Source organism: Lycorma delicatula, chromosome 1, assembly GCF_047948215.1.
Source record: "Lycorma delicatula isolate Av1 chromosome 1, ASM4794821v1, whole genome shotgun sequence".
Classification (NCBI taxonomy): domain Eukaryota; kingdom Metazoa; phylum Arthropoda; class Insecta; order Hemiptera; family Fulgoridae; genus Lycorma; species Lycorma delicatula.
In genome coordinates this window covers 12,613,167-12,631,924 of record NC_134455.1, presented here as the reverse complement: position 1 = coordinate 12,631,924, position 18,758 = coordinate 12,613,167, and the positions used below count along the sequence as shown (strand labels likewise).

General features: G+C 32.2%; 1 protein-coding gene across 1 annotated transcript in view; it reads right to left on the bottom strand.

The window, feature by feature from the left end:
- LOC142327138 (uncharacterized) overlaps nucleotides 1-10,355 on the bottom strand; it is a 39,569-nt gene extending 29,214 nt beyond the window's left edge. Inside the window, exon 1 of the mRNA XM_075370064.1 lies at nucleotides 10,211-10,355. The gene's annotated coding sequence lies outside the window, so the exon portion shown is untranslated. The remainder of the gene's footprint in view (nucleotides 1-10,210) is intronic.
- Nucleotides 10,356-18,758: the final 8,403 nt, after the last annotated feature.

Here is an 18,758-nt window from a genome sequence, read left to right as displayed (position 1 = left end):
AATTTCTATATCCTGTTATTCAGCTAACATATTATAACTCTTAGTTCAACTTAGGTTGTCATTATTCTCACTAATTTTGACAATTTTCTGTTTAGCATTGACACACCAGAATTGCATGTTTGCATCAAACACGTCTCAGCAAATACGGAAATAAAAATACAATAAACTGCTTTACTGTATTTATGTCTTTGACTAATTTTATTTTCATTGTTATGGAAATATTTAACATATCTCTCGTAGTGTATAGCGGATTAGACAGATCATTAAATATAGTGCATCAATAATAATATATTTCATAAATGAAAATAACTTCCAGGAAGACTGAAGAGTCAAAACCGAGGAAATACGAGCAGTAATTTTTTAATGTAAATTGGAAAGACGATAATTTTTATGTTTAATATAAGAAAAATGTATAAAAAAACATTTCTGTAAACTACTACCGATCTGAATTACAAGATTTTGCATTTTTTTGAACGTTTAAACTATTTTAAGAAAGAATGATATCATTAAACTTATTTACTGCGACTAGGAAATAACAAATGAACCTTCATTATTTGTTCTCTATTACCTTTATCGTATTTAATTATTGTTAGTTTTCACTTTTTCAATAATTTTCGCTTCATATGTTACTGCATATGTCACTTATAAGTGATCTCTGCTCCTTCAGAGCGTTTTTATAGCTTTGTTTAAAACCCTATTATAAATTATTATTATATCTATCTTGAAATAAAATTTATATACGAGGTGTGATCAAAAAATACGGTGAATGAATTTTTATAGCGGCAACTGCCGACGCTACATCCATATGCTGTAATTTATCCAATAGCGAGATCAACTGAGACAGGCAGGGACAAGTTGTAACACGTTCGAGCTTGCCAGTCAGCTGCCAGAGTGTGGTTGTGTTTATCGTGTCTGTCGCGCAACATGGATTTTGAACAACGCATTAACATTAAGTTGCAAAAGAGTGCCAAAGAAGCTCACGAAATGTTACTTTGAAGACTGTGTACAAGTGGTATGATTGATTTAAAAACGGAAATGAGTCTGTTGAAGGTGAGCAGCGTGCGGGACGTCCAGTAACCTCAAAAACAGTTGAAAATGTGCAAAAAGTGGAAACAATGGTTCGTTCAAACAGGCCAATGACTATTCGAGAGCTATCGGAAGACCTTAACATCTCGTACGGATCCGTTCAAAGCGAAACGGCGTACGAAGAAAGCGACCAGAAAAATGGACCAATGGCTTCCTTCTTCACCACGACAACGCGCCGTGTCACACCTCGCTTCTCATTCGCGAGTTTTTGGCCGATAAAAGTGTTCCTGTCTGTCCACATCCGCCATACTCACCGGATTTAGCACCATGCGACTTTTGGCTCTTTGCAAAAATTAAAACTGTGCTTAAAGGAAAACGTTTTGACACCATTGCTGACATTGAGAGGGCCACGACCGAGCAGCTGAAAACCCTTCCGAAAGACGCCTTCCAGAAATGCCTCCAGTCATGGAGTCAACGTTAGAATAAGTGCTTTGATAGCCAAGGACAGTACTTTGAAGGAGATTTAATCGAATTCTATGTAACCTTACTAATTTTTTTAATAAAAAATTATTCACCGTATTTTTTGATCACACCTCGTATTTTATCATTGAACATAGTGAATAGAAAGAAAAATAATAAAAAAACATTTCGTTTAATAATTGTAATAAAATTTATTTTCGTGGTTAGAACATTATAAGAACCAATATCAATAGGTAAAATAAATGGAATATTCTGATGTAATTTGTGAAATTAACCATTATGAAAAATAACTGATTTTATTTTTTAGTTAATAGTAAATTCCGTATTCAATTATAATTTTATAATTTGCCAATCATAAAAAAAAGTTCATTTACTATGCAACACAGCTATATTATATTATTATTACGAATATAAAATATTATGTATGCCAACAGCTATTTTTTTTATGAGCTTTACTAAAATTATATTTTTACGGAAGTAACTAGACGATGGCATTGTGTTTTTCATCCACTAAATTTATTTACTTCCAAAACCTGGTGGGATTAAAATAAAAAGTTGGATATTTACTTTATAAAAAGAAAAAGGTGATAAAGTTATTCTTTTTAAACCGTGATCTATATATATTCCTTTAATGTAAAAACACGCGACACATAAAATAATATTAGAGAATAACTTAGTTTGATTTTTTATCACCCTCTTTGAAATACAGTTAAAAAACAATTACTTCATATTGTAAACCGCGTAATTTATTAATTAAAAAATATTGGATTGACTCCTTTTATAAATCGTTCAACATAAAGCATAATAATAAAAATAAAAAATATATATCAAGGAATATATGTGTAAAAGTGCGCGCGTGTGTGTGAAAAATTGGATTGACTGCTCTTATAAATCGTTTAACAACCCAGATGAGTTAAAATTTCAAGATTTCGAAAAATAAAAATTATTACTTTTACTAAGAGATGTTTTTTTTATAATGGCAAATAATTCGACGAGCAAATATAACGATACGATGAATTATTACAATAAAATGAGCAATTTTAATAATTATTTGTTCAGAAGATCAATAAAAAGAATGATAGAGGACGAAACGAGAAAAGTGTGTTGAAAAAAACGTGAAGCAAACGTGTCTCAAAGACGAAAACCGTGTATTCCGATATCAAAAGAGAAAAGGTATTGAAATAAATTCACAAAAATCAGGTTTGAAACAAGAACCGGACGAATGAGATAATCTTCTTGATGAAAAACTAAGATATTTTACTACTTGAATAGATTTCGCGAAATCGTATAAAACACAAATATAAGTAGGCCTATCCAACTTTAAAAATATATTTTTTTAAATATTACTGTATATTATTTTAAATATATTTAAAAATCAGTTATTATAATTTAGGTTCCAAAATTTGGTTTAAAAGAAAGTAAAGTTAATGAAGAAAATTTGTTTTTCTAAAATTATGAATAATTCGGTTTTAATCATAAAACTGAAAATATCACGTGCATATATATATATATATATATATATATATATATATATATATGTGTGTGTGTGTGTGTGTGTGTGTGTTTTTTTAAAAATTCAGTTTAAAATACATATCCGAATTAAACGACATCTTTATTCAAGTGCAGTTCAATATTCTGGTTAAGTTCGGTTAAAAGTAATTTTGACTTAGATTATATTTGTTAATAAAATATATTTAACGAAAATTTCAATAATTTAATTTAGGAACGGATTTAAGAAAATGAGTAGAATTTAAATCGTATTTATCATACGATGAATCTACCTTCATAACAGCAAACGATACAGGTTGTAATAAATAATACCAGTCTACCGAAGTTCAATTTAAAAATATATATCATCTTAAAAATTTAAATTATTAAATTTTGAACTTCTCAATAGATTAGTGAAGTGATTAAACTCGTCATCGCAAAATCAATTAATTGTCAAAGTCGAGATTACTAAGGTTCAAGTCCATGTAAAGGCAGTAGCTTTTTTGCGGATTGGAATACCAGATTGTGGGTACGTGTATTCTTTAGTGGTTGGTTTCAATTAACGAAAGTCTCAGGATTAGTTGAAATAGTCTGTTCCAGATTACATCTTTACCGGTGCAATTACACTTACATTTCACTACATCTGCATCTACGTCAGGCCGAGCTAGCAGGTGCAGTGATTTCATTTGCCTATACCCACACATACCAAGACCCGGTAATAGCTGAAAGTCTGGTGGGGAAAAAGAAAAAAAATATATACATATAAAAATTAAGCACAAATACTAAAGCAGTGGGAAATATCCTGGTGAAGATAAGTGTGCAACTATATAACTTAGTACGAAACTTTATTACAATTTCCTATCAAAAGGAATTACTGATTTAATGAATAATAGTAATTCAAATTAACCATTCATAAAAATGGCATATGATTTATAAAAATGTCATGCAATCATGAATACCGTTCTATGGATTTTAAATTATGACACTGCTTTTCCTTTCACTAAGCCGAATAAAGTCTAAATAGAGTCTAAACCCTACTTCTGGTTTCGACATACACACCAGGAAAATCTTCTAATGTTTTACGTCCAAAAAAGAATTACCTAATGTCCTTTAAAATTGGGATAAATCTTTTTGAATTGGGACAAATAATTTTGGAATTAAAAATTGGGTATGAGACATTTAAATGTTTATAAAAAAAATTTATTTGTAAAATATTACTTAATACAAATAAAGCAAAAAAAATGTACATACTCCCACCACATATAATAATAATAACAATTATAATACTGCACTGGACTCTACTTATTACCTAGTTTTTTTTTTTTTGGTCTTCAGTCATCTGACTGGTTTGATGCAGCTCTCCAAGATTCCCTAACTAGAGCTAGTCGTTTCATTTCAGTATACCCTCTACATCCTACATCCCTAACAGTTTGTTTTACATATTCCAAACTTGGCCTAAATACACAATGTTTTCCTTCTACCTGTCCTTCCAATATTAAAGCGACTATTCCAGGATGCCTTAGTATGTGGCCTATAAGTCTCTATCTTCTCTAACTATATTTTTCCAAATGCTTCTTTCTTCATCTATTTGTCGCAATACCTCTTCATTTGTCACTTTATCCATCTATCTGATTTTTAACATTCTCCTATAGCACCCCATTTCAAAAGCTTCTAATCTTTTCTTCTCAGATACTCTGATTGTCCAAGTTTCACTTCCATATAAAGCGACACTCCAAACATATTCTTTCAAAAATATTTTCCTGACATTTAAATTAATTTTTGATGTAAACAAATTATATTTCTTACTGAAGGCTCGTTTCGCTTGTGCTATTCGGCATTTTATATCGCTCCTGCTTCGACCATCTTTAGTAATTCTACTTCCCAAATAACAAAATTCTTCTACCTCCATAATCTTTTCTCCTCCTATTTTCACTTTCAGTGGTCCATCTTTATTATTTCTACTACATTTCATTACTTTTGTTTTGTTCTTGTTTATTTTCATGCGATTACCGAGTTAGGAATTTAGTTCTGAACAATAATTTGTATTAACATTATAAATTCAGTAGTACCGATGTTTGCCTGTAATTCTATGATGCACTCTAATTTTACGAAGAGAAAAGTGCAATTTACATTTTAAAATATATTACATTTTTTCTTCATAATATTGGAGATTTTTGCTATTTTTATTATTCTGGTTAAAACTTATCTGGTTACAACTCATCTTTTAACTTTACAAAATTTATGTAACTTTTCACACTTAAACTTTCATAGTTTTCCTTTACGCATTTATCCCCTAATATGTAAAAAAATAATTTCGAGATTACTACAATATGTTTAAATTTATTGATGTATTTTTTATGTGTACTTAGTTTTTTGCATTCATTATTTTTGAAAAAACTAAATTTACTGGCTCATTACCTACACCAAAACCCTTGCTTATAACGGATGCCTGATCTTACTCATCACTGAGGAGTATAAGCAGAAAGTTTTCTATCGGTGTGGCGTTTGATCTTAAAAAATAACCTTGGCGTAGTGTCCTTATTTCTAGAAAGGCAAGAAAGTAAAAAATGTAGTAATTAGGTTAACTCGAAGTAGCATAATTCACCTGGCTTTGAAAGTAAATATTTTACACCTACCTTCTGTAAGGGTGTGCATACTTCACCGAACGTTAACCTCCACCGGGTGTTATAATTTTCTTGTTTATCGCAACTGGGATTTAAAACTTCACAAAAAACAAGAAACTGCTGACTTTCTTGTTTACAGAATCCTAGACTAATATTTCCCGCCTAGTACTCTACACCGAGTAATCCTACAACATGTTAGACCCCGAGCAAAAAGTAGTAGATTTTAGGAATGAATTTATATATATAATTATATTCTTTAATTGATTTTTTACGTAATTACTGTAATATTTGCTCCAAAATGTAATATAAAATAATTCTAAACTTAATTCAAATGCTTTGAGATCTTACTTTATCCAATCGTCACTTAAAAAGTACGCTGATTACACTGATAAACATAATTTTTTTTTTCGATCATGTATACAAGAATTTAATCTGCTTTTGATGCTGATGACGAATATGAATTCAGAATCTTTCTATCACCCACTTTTTTTGAAAAAGTGTTAAATTTGAGCTAAAGGATTTTTTCATTTTTCAAAGCATAGATATTGTTTACCTTGGCTAATACAATTTCTAAGCCATAAATAAACAACACTGGACAAAGAATTAAATCATATCATAGTCACATATTATGATATCGTATCTGATACTGAAAAGTGAGCCTTCATCGACAAAATTAATCATGTCTGTGCAAATCAAAATATGTAGCTGAAAACAGAGCTGTGTTGTTTGTATTAAGCACAGAATTTAGTAATGAATTAATTTTTTTCAGCATTATTGCTGTCTTACGTTTGTTAACAGTGTAGTATCATAATGCATCAAAATTGTGTCAAAGGTGTGGTTACCTTTTGTTATATGTGGTGAGTTTACCGTAAAATCACAAAAAAAAAAAAAAAACACTTTAATTAAAAAAAGGTATATCATTTGTTCTTTCACTGTAAAATTTCTTGATCAGGTTAAGATGTGGGCTCCTCATATAGTATGCACTAATTTGTTTTGTATATTTAATAGGATGGCTGAAAGGTACACGCAAGGTTTTGTCATTTGATGTACCAATGGTTTGGCGTGAACAAAGGATCATGTAATCGATTGTTACTTTTGTTTAACAAGCGTGTATGGAATTTCTAAAACATCTAAACATAATGTAAAATATTGCAATTTGCAATCATGCCTGTACCTCACAGTAAAATTATTCCAGTTCCTGAGCCACCTGCGAATGTATGTTTCGAAAGAAGCGATGAAGAATCAGGCAGTACTGATGAAGACAACAATGATTTTGATTTCGAATTACCTTCCAATAAGCCACATCTTATATCAGAAGGTGAATTATGAGATTTGGTTAGGGATTTAAATTTATCAATAATCAAGCTGAATTGTTAGGATCAAAACTGTAAGGTTGGAATTAACTTAAAAAATACAAAAAATTCGGGTCGTCGAAGCCGATAAAAAGAACATTCTTAATACTTTATTGATGAAAATAATTTGGTTTATTGCACAAATATTGATGACCTTATGTTGCATTTAGGACAATTTCATAAACCTAACTTGCGCCTTTTCAAAGATTCGTCCAAGTATAGTTAAACGTTGTTCTACTAGACAACGGTAACAAATATCCTTCGATACCAATCGCTTATGGTATTAATTTGAAAGAGATGCACGATGTGATGAAAGCCGTTCTTGAAAAAATAAATTATAAAAAACATAGTTGGAACGTATTTGGTGTTTTGAAAAAGTTATAGCTATTTCATTAGTACATCAGGCAGAAATTTCCGAATATAAGTAAAGGAAAAATTTAAGAAGTATTATTTGTCGGTCCTCAAATAAGAGAGTTTGTCAAAGATTATGTATTTAATTCAATGTTAAATAATGTAGAAAGTGCAGCTTAGGCTTCATTTAAAGAAGTTTGAAAAACTTTTCATGTCAAACAAAAACCCGACAATTACCACGATATTGTTAATCAATTTCTTACTTCATACAGAGCTATGAGATGTAATATGTCTTTGAAAATACATTTCCTCCACTCATATTCGGATTTTTTTCGGAAAATCTCGACATAAGTGACGAACAGAGTGAGCGTTTCCACCAAGACATTTAGGTGATGGAAAGCCGCTATAAAAGGAAATGGAATACTAACATGCTAGCCGTTTGTTGTTAGACGTTAATTCAGAGTGTCTGAGGTTATTTATAAAAAAAAAAAACATCAGCGAAATCATTCTAACACAGGCATGGCCATGCAAATTTATAAATTTTATAGATTTTAACTATATTTTCCCTTAATTTATAATTTATATTATAGAGAAACATTTAAAAATATTGCATTACATTAGAAAGGGCAAAGTGTATTAACATTATCCTTAACATAGACGTATCATACTACAACCTACATCAATAAATCCCAGAAATGTGGAGAAAAGGTATAGGCTATGGAATTCCATCAATGATAGTAACGCTCATTTTTAAACAACGGTATTTGTAACTTAACTAAATGATTCACAATTTTTTCTTTTTTTTAAATAAATGACAGAATCACGTGATTACAACTATACTGCGTACTTAATAATTTATTTCTTTCCTCATGGTCGCGACAAAGTATTTCAGTGATCTACCCACACTTGCGATGAAAATGACATAATCTGCGACATGACAAATGACATAATCTGTTTGCATGCTAAGATTATGTTTAAGTTCCATTCGATAAATCATAGTTTCTTTTTTAACCTCATCGGAAAAATAAATGATAAAATTTGAGCAATGTAAATTACATCAAATCTTTTTATAAAGGAAAGAAAACGTTCTTACTAATTGGCTGATTTTTTGAAATCTAAATTACAAAGAATACATAAAACAAATTTACATGTTCAAGAATAGGCATCTAATGGGGAAAAATACATTTTCACATTACGAATAATAATTGTTTAAATTATTATATTACTAGTTAAACATTACATATAACATAGTTTTCTTCCACATTCGTATACATACGCGTACATATCTTCAATTAGGCTACATATATGTTTATATGTATTCATTATTAATTTTTTAATTTTTTTGACAGTAATAATGCGTACTGAAATTTAATTATAATTGCCTAAGTCTATTAATCTACGGAAAAATCTTTGAATGAACAGTGACGTTAGAAGATTGTGTTTTATAATTACTTCTCATCACTGATCATATTTGAGAAATAATCAATGAAACATTGGCATTATTTAGTACTATCATGTTATAAAAATTTGTTGTAGACAACACATCACTTCCATATACGCCTATTAAATTACATATAATATTTTTTTTTTTTGAAATCAGAGGTTAATAAATTATTAATACGTTAATATATTTAAATTAAAATAAAAGTTAAAAAAAGGAAATGAAGTCGGATTTGAACCGATGTACCTTTCCCTTGTACGATCCAAATATTTCAATAACTAGAATTTTATTTGGTTATAACTCTTGAACCAATGAAAATAATTACCACTTTTGATACATCGTTCAAAAGTTCTCAATGAGGGCTGATTACTGCAGTTAAAAAAAAGCCCAAAGTCCAATTTGTTTTTTTTGATTATTGGGTTTTTTGGACACTTTTCTTTCAGTCGATTGGAAACAAAAGAGGAGGTTCACAACTTGATATTACAACAGTCCTAAATCCGAAATTTCAACGTTCTAAGGCTAATCGTTTTTGAGTTATACGAGATACGTACATACACATGTACGTACGTATGTATCTCGCCCGAACGTACGTACAGAAGTCACGCCTAATCAGTCAAAATGGATTCAGCGATGGTCGAAATGGATATTTCCACTGAAATCTCAAAACCGAAATTTTTCACGATCACAATACTTCGGTTACTTCGTACAAAAATGTAAAAATGCAGTTAAAAATTTATGAAGTTTTCAAAAGTTTACATCTTAAAAAAGTACTAATGATTTATCTGCTTGCATGTATTTTGCATAATGCGTCATACTTAAAAGCATATTGCAAAAATCTTATTAAAAGGTAATCGTTTGTATTTTCACACGAAATACAAATGTATTAGTATGAAATACTAGAGTGCATAAGATGCACTCTAGTAGAAAGATGAATTTAAAACTTTTTTAAACTACAATGCATATTATGTTTTCTATTACCGTTTAAAAAGAAATGATGAAGAAATTTTTTTTAACTTGTGTTTATTTTTGTCTCAGTAATCCATTAAAAAAGAAACATTAATAAAATCTGTTTTTAAAGAAATACTTCAAGAGTGGATAATTATATATACTTTTTCTCACCAAGTACAATTACACAGGCACACGCGCAAGGGTACACACACATTCGTATATTTATATATACATATATAAAAAGACACAGATATGTACTCAAAATAACATAAGAGAAGGTTCTACATCAAAAACATTTACGTTTATATTTATCATCAATAAAGAAAATTCATTATTGCTAATCTTTTTGTACGCTGGCGATTACAACAGTGTAGTCTAAATATTAATCGGATTCACAACAATATTCTTACATATGAATAAAATAAATTCTTATATATAATCTAAATTTATTAATAAATATCTTAAAAAATATTGCTTAAAATGAAAAAAAAAAAACTTGCGAAAATTTCAGGTGACGTAGGTGTAAGGGCCGATAAGGTTCTTCGTTTAACAACTTCTGATATGGCTTTATGTTTGTGGAGGTAGCTGTATTACGGAAATAAAGTTAATTAAGTATTTTTATGCACTGCTGCAAAGCTGCAAAATTTTTCTTGGCAATATCCATCATAAAAATGAAACAAATTTATTCTATATCATAAAGTAGTGATGTTTTAAAATTTCGTTTTATTTTACTAGTTTAATAATAATAATGATATACTCGTCAATTTTTTAAATAAAAAAATTACATATTCATTGGCAATATTAACAATGTAATGTTTATTTAAAAAAGAAAATCTTTTCATGCTTATAGTTAATGCAAGCAACTAATTTTTTTTTTAATAAAAAATATATATCTTCGATGTGTGTTTAATATCTTCCAACTAGTACCTTCATAATACACATTAGACGATGTGTATTGAAAATAAAATCTTATGTGTATCCCCACTGTCTATACATAGTGAAAAAATCTGATGTGGAGAACACATGATTTCCTTTTATTAAATTACATTTACACGTTATTTTTTAAAATGAAAATTACATAAAATTTTCTTTCATTAACAACTTTTGATATGTCTTTTTGTTATTATTGAATTATTATTAATCGTAAAACTGTTTATACAATGAGAGGCTAATAGTTAATAATAAATCAATATATTTAAATTAAAAAAAAAGAGGTTGTAGTCTGATTCGAACCTATGTGCCATCCCCTAAAATCCAAATATTTCATTAATTAAAATCTTATTTGTCTATTGCTCTGGGACCCGTGAAAACAAGTCCCACTTATGATACATCGTTGAAAAGCTCACAATAAAGAGCTTATTACTGCAGTTAAGAAAAAGTCTATAATCCAAATTTTTTGGGATATTAGCTTTTTTGGATATTTTTGTTTCAGTCGATTGCAATCAAACTGGAATGTGCACAACTAGATGGTACAACAGTCTTAAATTAAAAATTTCAACATCCTACGGCTAATCGTTTTTACTTATGCGAGATACATACGTACGTACAGACGTCACGCCGAAACTAGTCAAAATGAATTCAGGGGATGGCCAAAATGTATATTTCCGTTGAAATCTGGAATTATATACATACGAGGTGCGACAATAAAGTAATGAGACTGATTTTTCTTTGCAACATATGGCAACCATGCAGCTTGCGTAGGCACACCATCTTTGACCTTGGTCTATAAGCTACTTCTAGTCCAAGCGGCACATTGATGCAACTTCTCAGTCGTGAGTTGTGCTGTAATAAGTGAACACGTGTTTGTGTCTCTCGTCACAGAAATGAAACCGCAAAATATTGCGCAACGATATGCCATTTCTTTTTGCGTTAAATCGGGTGAAAACGCGACGACAACTTATGGTAAGCTTCAGAAGGCTTTTGGAGAGGAGGTTATATCAAGAGCTCAAGTTTTTCGGTGGCGTAAAATTTTTAGTGAAGGCAGAACGAATGTTCAAGATGAAGACCGCAGTGGATGACCATCAACCTCACGGAAAGATGTCACCTTGACTCGGATGCGTGAAATCGTACGATGTGATCGAAGATTATCCGTGAAAATGATCGCAGAAGAACTCAACATCGATCGAGAAACGTTTCGTCTAATATTAACTGAAGATCTTGGTATGAGAATGATTTGTGCAAAAATGGTCCCCAAAAATCTCACACAACAACAGCGAGAAACACGGAAAAATGTGGCAGCCGATCTGTTAGAGCAAACGGAAATCGATCCAGATTTTTTGAGGCGTGTTATCACTGGTGATGAAGGTTGGTTTTTCAATACGATCCAGAGACAAAACGCAAAAGTTCGCAATGGTGCTCAAAGGGGTCATCCAGACCAAAAAAAGCTCGCATGTCAAAGTCAAAAGTGAAATGAATGCTTGTGTGCTTCTTCGATTCCAAGGGAATTGTACATAAAGAGTGGATGCATCCTGGACAAACAGTTAACCAATGATTTCTACAAAGAAATTTTAGAAAGACTTCGTAAACGAGTTCTTCGTGTCCGTGCCAACATTGCTGATAATTGGATTCTGAATCACGATACTCGTAATGAGCCATCCCATACTGCTTTGTCAGTACAGCAATTTTTAACCTCAAAACAAATTTCAGTACTACCACAGCCACCTTATTCACCAGATGTCGCATCGTGCGACTTTTTTCTATTTCCAAGAGTCAAAATGGCGGTCAAGGGAAACCTTTTTCAAACAACACAAGATGTCCAAAAGTTGTGACGAGGGTCTTGTAGGATATTACAGAAGATGAGTTCCAGAAATGTTACCATCAATGGCAGAAGCGCAGGAATAAGTGTGTGCAATCAGAGGGGAACTACTTTGAAGGAGACAACACTAAACATGACTAAAACGGTAAGCAACATTTTTTTCACATCAGTCTCATTACTTTATTGTCGCACCTAATAAATATACAGAGTGTATATTGGTAGGTATTGAAATAATAAAAAGGCATGTGTAAATGTAAATGTAATTTTTATTATTACCATCCATTACCTTACATTTAGAGTAATTGTTGGAAGTGGCCGCCATCTTCTTGAATACAAGCTTCAATTTATTTTTACAGCGTTTCTTGCAACTTTTTTCAAAGTTTGTGGCTGGATATTTAATACAGCTTGTTCAATATTGACTTTCAATTGTTCAAGTGTTCGTGTTTGTTGCTGTAGGCTTTTTCTATGAGGTAACCCGGTAGAAAAAAATCCGCCGCAGTCAAATCTGGAGATCTTGGTGGCCACAAGCCTCGACCGATAACACGATTACCAAAGAATTCCTCAACGAAATCATAAGTTGAAACAAATAAAATGAAATCTCAAGAAAAATAATCTAACAAATTTGAAAATACCATTATACTACTATATTTCAGCATCAGTTTAGACTACTATACTATTATTAGTAATTATTAATAAAAAAAATTTTTATTACTATTTGTTTAGGATACGAAATAATTTTTCAAGACATTTTTAATTTCAGATAATTCGTTTTGTGATTATTTCTGAAATTTCGTAATTTATTATACAGTCTGTGATTTTAAGTTAGAGATAGTAGGACTTAATTTGTAAGATTTGTTTTATTTGAATTTTACTTTATTCTTTAGTTATTAGACAGTGTAAGGCTTAGGCTAGACTACATAACCTTGCAATCGAACATTGCTATGTACCAGTTTCAGAATGTTGCAAATAGAAACCAATCAGCAAAGAGCAGCTACAAAGCGGTAAAATAAACAACACGCAGGTAAATAGAAAGCGCAAACCGTTAAAATGTTCCAAAAGAGATCTACGGAAGTCATAGCTAAGGAAGTTGTTAAGACTTAAAATGGTAGAAAATCTGGTACTTTGTCGTTTCTCTCCTCCCAAAAGTTTGCTATTTTTTTCAGCTAGAAATAACTCAGAACAGCAGGAATTATTGTTATTAACAATAACCAGTTAAGAGAAATAACCCGATAACACACTAAAATTCCAGTAGGGTAAAAATGGCGATTCTGGTTCAAACTTGACTTTTGACCTGTGAGGTCTAAAGGATGGGTTAGGCGGGGGACGTTGGATGATGGCGTCACCCCTTTCCCATCTGACATTACTAGAAACCTAACCTAACCAAACCTATTTTTTTACTTCTGGGACCAAGCTTAGGTATTACTTCAGAGGATGAGATGAGTGAAAATCTTTGTATTGTGTAAAAATTCCATGCCTGACCGTGATTTGAACCCGGGACCTTCAGATAAAAGATTGAGATCCTACCAATTGAGCCACGGAGGCTGACAATCTAACACTTTTTTTCAACTTACTCGCCTACGCTGGACCCACAATTACGCATAGAACAGAGTAGGCGGTGGCTCTTAACTCACACAACCATTCCCGCCTACCGGCAGTGCGTACGAAATTACTGGGCGAGTGCCGGTTGGTTCTTCTAGTTTTTATTTTGCTACTCTAATGTCATGTACCAAGCTAACACACCATGGCGGTTCGGTAATTTCGGTGCCACTCGAATGGGGTACAGCATTGCTGATGTTTTCGCCGAATTGTTCTTTCCTAAACCCCATTTTCCCCCAGAAAATAAGGCTAAATCAAGGGCTCCCGAGTTCCCCCACCCACTTCCTCATTGCCACCGAACCAGACATACCCGGACGAACTACAACTCCATGGTGAGCTATCCCTCACCACACCATGATCTCTGTTCTTACAATGGAGAAACAGATTTTTCTGCAACTTCAAACTTATCGACACAAGTCAACAAAACATCCAACAACAAAATCTAGTGAAACCGGCCAGTTAACAGCTCACAGTCATCTCTTTCTATCCCCCAAAACGGACAATGAAACACGACGTGTTCCGAAGTGTCGTAACACTCAAAATAATAACAATTTTTGGTCAGATTCCCTCTGTCTGCCAAACAAGTATGACCGAAAGGAATTGTTTCCGTGTTCTGACAGCAAATTGTACTTGCCAATAGTTCACGTTAACAAAAGTCTGACTCAGCCAGGGCTCCAGCCGCTCGAGGCTGGAGCTCTGTCTCCTGAGGCGACCCATAGTCCGCTTTATCGCAATCAATTCCTGAGTCCACCATCCAACTACACTCTCTCGACCCATACACCTGGGTAAAGGGTGATTAGCGGCTTCAAATACTGCAGAAGAGAAATTCTCTGCCAGGTCGTGTAATGGGACTTCCGGCGGACTTCGAGCCAAAACTCGTAGCCTGGCCGCAATAATGTTAGGAAATTTGGGTCAATCCGCCCGCCTGTGCAGAAAGCGACCCTGCTAAACATTACTTTCTTTCTTTTCCTCTTTAGCCTCTGGTAACTACCGTTTAGATAATTCTTCAGAGGATGAATGAGGATGATATGTATGAGTGTAAATGAAGTGTAGTCTTGTACATTCTCAGTTCGACCATTCCTGAGATGTGTGGTTAATTGAAACCCAACCACCAAAGAACACCGGTATCCACGATCTAGTATTCAAATCCGTGTAAAAATATCTGGCTTTACTAGGACTTGAACGCTGTAACTCTCGACTTCCAAATCAGCTGATTTGGAATATCATGCTAAACAGGAATATCAAACCTATAAACATCGCGCAGCCGGCCTGCCCAATCAAAAACTATTAGCCGGTGATCGTTTTTGCAAATATTGAATACCGACCAATTCATAATCCTACCGAGAATATCCTACCAGGAATACCAATGGTAACATCGATGTTGGTACTATAAAAGGCTCTCCACAAAACAACTGCGCCGGCGAAGTTAGTCAATTCGCAGGCTACATTTAAAACATCAGACTGATGCTGCGCGATAAAAGCTCTGCTGCGCGATGGGACCGTGATTCCGTTTCTCAACATCCTCACATAGCTCAACGTGAACAGCATAGGCTCCCTGGGCATTAAGTTGACCGAACCTAACCATCCAGAGAGTTAATTACATCACAACCGCTCTCAAGTATTAACCACACTCTTTACTATTGACAGAGAGCCTATGACTTTGCGCAACATTTTACAGTTAACGAAAGAAGGAGCCTCCTTGCTCTGTGGACAGTCGTCACGCTTATGGCCCTCCTCGCCACAATGCGCGCAGACCGACGCATACTTACAGAAATTGGTCCTGTGGCCAAATCTACAATACTTGATGCTTTGCTGCACGTCATGTTATTCCTTGACGCGACAGGATGCGAAATCAACGAAGATTTGTGCCTCCGACACGAACGTCTGATGGAGACCAGCCCCTAGCACAAACACTCCGTGATACTGTGGGGCATCACACTTGCCTGTTTTGAAGACAAATCTACACTGGTCCTTGAACGAAGCCTTGTCCAAATCGATGTTTTGTTCTCGAATGTGAGGCATAACTGTGTGGAAGGTACACACTCGACCAGCAGCCAAAAAAAATCAATATCACTGATAATAGACATATAGCCACAGCACTCTGGCGACGCACTCAAGGAGACAAGATATTAATCTCCATTCCCATTCAAAAAAAAAAAATGCTTAATACACAATAAACAGTTTAAATGGAATTACATTTCTTCAAATACAGCAAAAATTGTAGGGTGTAGCATGGCGTTAAAAAAATGTGAGATGTGATTGAGAACTTCCCCCACATTTCATGATTATCTAAATAAAATATCTGATGAAAAAATTACTTTAAATTGTCAATGACAAGTCATTCTAATTTAACTTTAATTCTAGGAAAGAAGCATGCCAATTTATATTTGAACCCAAAACCGGGCGCAATAAAGTCAGATAATTCACTACTCTTCCAAGGTCGCCGAAGTGGAAAAGAAGTTTTCTTGGAATATTTAACGAAAAAAAAATTGAATAATTGATGTGCCTTTTTTGTTGAGAATATATTAAAAAAAATTAATTAGATTTTCAGGAAGAAATAACTAAACTTTTCCGCATTACTATATTTACCAACAACGGAATTTATCTATTTGGTTCCGTTAAAAAAAATTTATCATTTACCCTTTTGTTTTAATGCGATGAAAAAATCAATTCTTTCGTTTCGTTTTACTTAAATTAGTAATTTATTAATTGTTGTAATTATTTTCTCTTCTGATATTAATTGTCTTATTTATAATCGTTATTGGCTAATATTGTGTTATTAGACTGGTGTATATGATACATTCAATATAATTAAAATCAATCTTAACATTAGTTAAAATAGGGATGATAGTAAATGGGATGATACTCATTGTCTTAAATATAGTGTTTTAACAATTTTTGCAAGATTTTTACATACATCACCTTATCGTTATACCTTGTTTGATCTAGTTTTTCAGGTTTATTGTTTTCAGAAAGGTCTATTTTTCCACTAATTTTATAGAGTACAAACGCAAATAGTTTCACTATATCTCTTTCAAAATAATGAAAGAGTTTGAGGGATTTTAATGTTAAAATAAATTACTGTATTGCAGATCCAATTATTTCACGGTAATTTGTAAAAAAGTTTGGTGTAGAGTATTTTTCTTCGACTTTTAACAGTATTTTTGAAGAAGACAACTGAATATGTTTGGGGTAATTTAGAATTAGAATAGTATTAGCTGACGTCAATTTTAAATGGTTCAATACTCGCCCGTACTCGGTTTTTTTTTTAGATTATTTTGGTTGCATAAGATAACGCTGTGAAATATTCTAACATTGTTTTCAAACTTCAAGCTTGTTAAATGTCTGTACAATTTTGAATTTTTAAATTATTTACTCATAATCAAAGTACGAACTACTTCTAAGCTGTTTACATCAAGACCAAAATTATTTGAGAAATTAAATGACTGTTTCACGTATAATATTTATAATTTCACTTATATTTTCGGCTAACAAATCCGATTTCATCTTTCTTAATAAATTTGTACAATAAAGTGTATTCAAAAGGTTGTAAAGAAGTGACATTACATTGTTTAATAGATGTTACAACAATACATTATTACGTTAAACGCGGAATCTAAATCTCTGATTACATTTTAACTGTTGATCTCAAGACCGATCTGAAAGTACTTTATAAGAGTTAAAATAATGAGAGTATCTATGAAAAGGACAACTTTTCACCAATTTAAGGAATTTTTACTGATAAAAAAGTGAAAAAATAATAAACAAAACAGAATATTGATTCTAATTTAAAAAAATTCTTTCTTCTTGTTAACGAATTAATTTCCATTGGAAAAGTAAGGATAAAAGGTTTCCCTTGTTCGCAATCCCATAGGATTAGGCCAATGGTTAATATAAACTCTTTCTGCTATTCACGAACCCTTTATCTTTCACTTACCAAATAAAATTATCTCGAACAATTTGTAGAATCCCCCACAAAATTTTATTTTTTCAAAAACTTTATATTTAAATAAAAACCAGAATGGTGTTGAATGTTGTTGTAGAATACTATGAATGTTGTTGTTGTAGAGTACTATGCTTTTGAAATGCTTTTCAGTGTAAAAAAACCCGTATTTTTGCTTTTTGGCATCTTTAACTTATACAGCATAGTATAGTTATTCAAAGTGTAATAAAACTGCTCTTCGTAATTAGTGATTGGATTGTTCTGCTATGTTTTTACTATAACAGATATAAGTACATTAGGGAGGCTTTTACTTTATATGTTAAATTAGCAGTGTAAAATTACAATATAATACAAGAAAAAATTGTAAAACTTGTGAAATAAGTATAAAAAAGTCTATCAACCTTAATATTTAGCAAACTGGGCAGTGCTTATAGAAATGGATGTTCGTGTAATACGAATACGGGTGGCTAGAGTAGCATGGGCGTTTTAGTGGCCATTTAGTGGCGTTTTTGTGATTTTTGAAGTTTTGTTTATGGTTAGGTGTTTTCGTTTTGTTATTTTGCGATGATGTTCGTTAAATTTTCTTATGTTGTAGAGCATTTAGCTCAAATTAATTACTGCCGTGATTTTTCTATTATTGGAAACTTGGCTGTTTATCAGACTTTCGCTGACAATTTTCAAGTAAAATTTTATATTAAAATCATTTATCAGTTCTTTACTTTCTTATTTAAAAGAAGAGTTTGATACATTATTG